Source organism: Ailuropoda melanoleuca, chromosome 10 (assembly GCF_002007445.2).
Source record: "Ailuropoda melanoleuca isolate Jingjing chromosome 10, ASM200744v2, whole genome shotgun sequence".
Lineage (NCBI taxonomy): Eukaryota > Metazoa > Chordata > Mammalia > Carnivora > Ursidae > Ailuropoda > Ailuropoda melanoleuca.
Genome location: NC_048227.1, coordinates 59,140,592 through 59,146,591, shown reverse-complemented (window position 1 = coordinate 59,146,591; position 6,000 = coordinate 59,140,592).

Here is a 6,000-nt window from a genome sequence, read left to right as displayed (position 1 = left end):
ACACCGGTGGTAAGCTGTGAAGTCTGGTAAGCTGTGAAGTCATCCAAGGGGATGCAGGGTGAGCCATGCACAGGAGGCACCACACCAGTGACATCCCACTGCTAAGCTGTGTGCACCACTAGAGTTTTGCCCAGAACCGGGAAAAGAAATTCCTCCAGTACTGTCTACTGACAAAACATCATGCCACCTAGCAAAGAAGTATTCTATTCACTCATGGTTCAACTCCATTGTCATTGTAATGGTGGAGCAGGCAACAGGTGGATTCAAAGCTGAAAGCCCTTCTTTCTGTCAATTTATGACCTCCCACTACTTAGTATTTATTTTGCTCTTGCTGAGAATCTCAAGTGGTCAGTTCTTTTCCTGGTGGTGACCCAAATATTACTACCAAAGCGTCTGAATCTTCCACTGTCCTACCTGTCTTGGTCGTGTAGTTTTTCATTAATCTTTACTATTGGGTATGGAAGTACTCAGGCACCCAGACAACCCCCGTGTTCCAGATATGGTCCTTGCCTCCACTGTGTTCCAGCAATACAATCTCCCCCTTGGTAATCAGGATTGACCATTCCAGCCAGTAGGGTAACACCTTTCGCTGCCTGTTGGTCTAGTGGCTTATGAATCCCAAGGGCCAAGTGGCAGTCTCATCTTAGATCTAACATCAATAGACCCGTTGTGTGTCTCTGGTTGAAACAAACCTTGGGAACTAAGACCTTCCAAACAGCTCAGCTTGAGGCTCCTGAGTTGAGAAGTATAGTCATGAGGAGTCACGCCCACTTTTACCTCTTGATTCCTGGGTTCATATGCTACCTCCGTGAGACAACTCCATCCTTTCGAAGTGGTATCTCCCAACAGTTACAAATGAGTTTTCAGTGAATTATTCCACCTTTCAATTAGACCAGCCCCTTCTGGGTGTTGGGGGATATTAATTTCACAGGCATGAGTTCACGGCAACATTTCCCTTACTGTGAAATTGATTCCTTAATTAGAAGCAATGCTATAGGAAATGCCATGGTGGTGGATAAGGCATTCTGTGAGTATGTGCCTCAGATAGTAGTGCTGGCAGAAGCATTATAGATCATATCCAGAATGTGTGTGTATTCTAATAAGATGAATCTCTGTCCTCTATGATGGAAAAGGCCCAATATAATCAAACTACTGTCATGTGGATGGCTGTTACCCATGAGATTAATACCATATTGCAGCCTCAGTATTGGTCTCGGCTCTTGACAGGTTAGGCAGTAGTGGGTAGTGCATGTCAGCCTTGGTAAGGGGAGATCCATGTTGTTGAGCCCATGCATATAGCCTCTAGCTCTGCCACCATGGTCACGCTGTTCATGGGTCCATTGAGCAAGCACTGGGGTGGCTGGGGAATGAGACTGATTGACACCGTAGAGTGTGTATTTTATCCTCCTGATTAATAAGAACCTCCTTTGCTGTAGACGTGCTTCAGTGACATGGGATATGCATATCTTCAGTGTGTTCCCATTCCAAGATCCATCCACATACCTTTTTCCACATTTACTAGTCACCAACCTTTACTATTTCTTCCAAGTCTCTGACTATCCAACCAAACCACTAGCAACTACCCGCGAATTAGTGTGGGTGTGTACTTCTGGCTGTGTCTCAGATCAGACACAGCGGACAACCAAATGTACTACTTGCAGTTCTCACAGGGAAGATTTTCTTGCACCCCTTCTATTTAGGTCCACTACTGAGTCCACTTTTGGGTGGGTCCAATATATCCTACAGACCTATATATAAACCAGGTTTAACTGTTTTTCTTGGCTAGCTAGTTGTTGGAAACACCCCAGACCAGAGGTATTGATTGAGGAAGAGGAGGCAACAGGAGTTGGTGTTGAAAGAGTCTGAGCCACATGTTCACGGAAGCTATTTGTACCTTTCAGATCTGCTCAAGCAAGTTAAGTCAATTGTATACTATTTCCATTGATGATAGATTGCTGCTGTGTCAGCTCAGGCTTATGACTAGGTAGACTCTCAACACCCAAATCGTGATGTGAGGCTTCGGCTACCTGCTCACCGACCAGCCCACGGTGGGTAATCAGTCCCTGCGAGGCACAAAAGGGGAATAGTTATCTTTGAAAGAGGGCGCAGATTTGCTCCAGGGTTCTGCCCTGTGTTTCTGCTTGACAAAGGCTCTGTACGTGCCAGGGTACCTTTAGTGTCACTGGCTCTGCTGGGTCACAGGACCTATGTGGCACAGCAGCTTATACTGTAACTCAAATTCATGACAGAGCCTTCTCTTGCTCAGCTCCCCACTCACAATTGGTAAGCTCACAGGTAACTCTACAGGTGGGTTGAAATAGCAAACTCAAATATGGTACGTGTTGCCTTCAAATCCAAAAAGGCCTACTGAGTATCATGCCTTTTTTTCATGGTATATAGTGAGAGCCAAAGCAAACTTTCTCCTCAGAGGAAGATATTTAACACGCTCCAAACCACTGAACCCCCCGACACTTCACTGGGGTCAACAGCCCTAAATTTTTGTGGAATTTGTCTTTCATCGTCTAGTTCTTGTATGTCTTACTAAAACACCAAGTATTTACTACCTCCTACTCATCATATCCAATCAGCATAATGTTACCAACATAGTGGACCAATCACAGGGGTGGTGATCGAGGTCCCTACAGACTATATCACGGTAGAGAGTAGAACTGACAAAGCCTTAAACAAGACTTCGACAGTCTACTGCTGCCCTACCAGGTAAAAGCTAACTGCTTTTCACAGTCCTTAAATTTGTTACGGAGCAAAAGGCATAACAAACTGGGTCAACAACTGCATAACAAATGCCAGGAGGATATTCATTTCCCCAGTAAAGATACTACATCTGAGATAGCAGCTGCCGTTGGAATCACTGTCTCATTAAGATGGGAACCTGAGAGTCCCTAGTCATTTTCCAAGATCCACCTGTTTTCTGCACAGGCCGGAGTGGTGATTTAAGTGGCAATGTGATAGGTATCATCACCCTTGTTTCCTTTAAGTTTTGATGGTGGCATTAATTTCTGCAGTTTCCCCAGGAATATAATATTGCTTCTAGTTTACTTTCCTGAAAGGGGAAGTTTCAGGGGCTTCCAATGATCTCTTCCTCCAATAATGAGCCTTCAATTCATGGCTTAAACAGCAATATAGGAGTCTTTTCAGTTGTTAATTATGTCTATTCCAATTATGCATTCAGGAACTGTGGAAATACCCATGCAGTGGGTCCATGGATGGACTGGGTCCACTGTAATTTGTACCTGAGACTCGTTCTGTTGCCTCACTGTAAGCCTTCATTTTGACTGGTGAGCCACGGTGTGTTCTGGGTTCCCAGGAATTACAATTTTATTTTTTAGGAAGGCTCCACACCCAATGTGGGGCTTGAATCAATGACCCTGAGAGCAAGAGTCACGTGCTCTACCGACTGAGCCAGCCAGGTGCCCCTTGGGTTCCCAGGAATTAGAATTTAGAGGTCATGCCCATTCTTCACCAAATTGTCTAGATATCTCTTTTCCTCTGATGAACAGTAACCCTGCGAAATGATTACAGATCCCTTAGGAGAATGTTTGGAACTTTTATGCTATGTACCTGCAGCAGTGGTGTAGGGTCCTTCCTCAAGGGGACCCAGCCTCCCATGATGTCAAGGGTCTCTGAATTGATGGAATCTGAGTGACAGACTATGACTCTGCTCTGTGCTGACTCAAGCCAGGTTTTTGGTTTACCAGAGTTTCTCCTGTTGTATAGATCAAGCAATATTCTTTTTTTTTTTTTAAAGATTTTTTATTTATTTATTTGACAGAGACAGCCAGCGAGAGAGGGAACACAAATAGGGGGAGTGGGAGAGGAAGAAGCAGGCTCATAGCGGAGGAGCCTGATGGGGCTCGATCCCACAACACTGGGATCACGCCCTGAGCCGAAGGCAGACGCTTAACCGCTGTGCCACCCAGGCGCCCCAGATCAAGCAATATTCTAATTGGCTGCCCATATGATTTCATTCAGGGGGACACACTGACCACCAAAGATCTCTATGTGCCAGGTCTATAATCTGACTACTGATATGTCCCTGATGCCCTTTATAATAGACATACCCACCCTGTCCTTGGCAGTTGCCTTCTGCTATTCTGGGCTTGCATCATGACCACTGAAATGAGAGAGCCCATCTCAACAGCAATGAGAAACGACAAGATTGTGATTTCAACTGTCATTGTAATTTAGCATTCTTCACAATGAAAATTTGTGCTTGATTTTTAGCAGTATTACCCCTGTGACTACAAAAAATAAGAGATTTTTTTAAAAGCTACTGTGGAAGCGCTCTGGTTTTCAGACCATGATCTGAGCTGAGAATTAGAGGACCAGCGCTTGTCATTTTCTTCTGTAAGTGCTGAAGTGCATCCAAGACAGTCCATCCCACAGCCCGGTACTTATGGTCATCGTTATTGCCATGAGAGTCCATGTCGTAGCAATTTAGGCTCCGAAAGCACATTCAGTAGGTACTTCATCACAGTCAACCACGGGTAATGACTTGGTTGACCGTCAGGCCACTGCATGCAAAGGATCACCGGCGTTCCCTGTCTCATTGTCAAGGAGCTCAGCACTGCGTTCAAGCCCAAGGGTGCAACCAGACAAATTCCCAAGCCCCGTCTTTGTGAGTCTGTCCCCTAAGACCACTCCACTAGTGGTATCTGTTCTGTATTACTCATGGGCCAATTAAGAGATAGAAACCATACAGTCATCAAACTGTGAGAAAGTGTAATATAAAGGATTATTAACTATAACGAGAGGTTGAAGTCATGGGAAGACTGGCTGGGAAGCAGTAAAGAGAGCTCTGAAGAATATAGAGATAGCAGATAGAGTGAGCAGTGACTACCCTCCAGAGCTGACATCCTTTGGAGAGGGTGTGACCAAGGCTCACTGGAGGGCAGAGAAGTTCACTGAGGCTGGGAAGCAGCCCTCGCGAAAGGAGGAGCAGGAGCAGAAAGCCCTTCACAGAAGGCGCCGTGCCAGTGGCCCTCCACCAGGAAGCTTCGTGCTCTTCTGTGCGTTCTTGCACAGAAGCCTGGTGCCACAGAAGCCAAAGACATGGCAAGGGCTGCTGAGAGGAGCACCCCAGAACCTCCTTCTCTAGCGTCCCTCCAGTACTCTCTCCTGACAGAGCTTAAAATCTTGCAGTGGGCAAAGAAGAAATATTTACAGGGTCCATAATAATTATATCACAGCAGACAAGGTTGAATTTAGAGCTGAGAGACATAAATTGATAACTGGTACCATACTTTGTCATGTTGAATTTTTAGCTTTGACATCAAAGTCATCAATCTTCCTCTTGGCTTTTGTTTTTCATGTTCTATTTCAGAAATAAGTTTGTGTGTGTGTGTCTGTGTGCATGCGTGTGTGTGTGTGTGTGCATACAGATTCGGGATTCATTGGGTATACTGCAAGGTGATAATTTTATTTTACTTCAAATAGACTCAACCTTATCCTTAATTACATATATCATATATAAATTTATGTATGTAAATGTTTCACTGGCCTTTTCTTTTCCATTCATCTACCTATTTATTCTTTTACCCAGGATACATTTTTTTTTTCTTGTCTGGAAAAAAAAAAGACTTGGATTAGGACTTTACAAAAGTCTGAAGAAGGTTTGAGTATTTGTAGGAAGAATAAAAAAAGAAAGGATGATGTTCTTAAGTGAAACAAACAGAAATAAGTGCTCTGAAGTTTATTTAGATTAACCTGTTCTGGTTTTCCTACTTGCTAATAAATACTGCTAGCAGCAATGCCCTCTCTCCTGATTCACAGATCTCATCAGCCATCTAGAACCCATAATGAGAGGCTGTCGGTTGACTAAGGGCAAGGCCTTGGTTGTAGAAATGCAAATCAACTCTTAGTTCTTTTTTTTTATTTTAATGTTTTTTTATTATATTATGTTAGTCACCATACAGTACATCCCTGGTTTCTGATGTAAAGTTCGATGCTCCATTAGTTGCGTATAACACCCAGTGCACCATG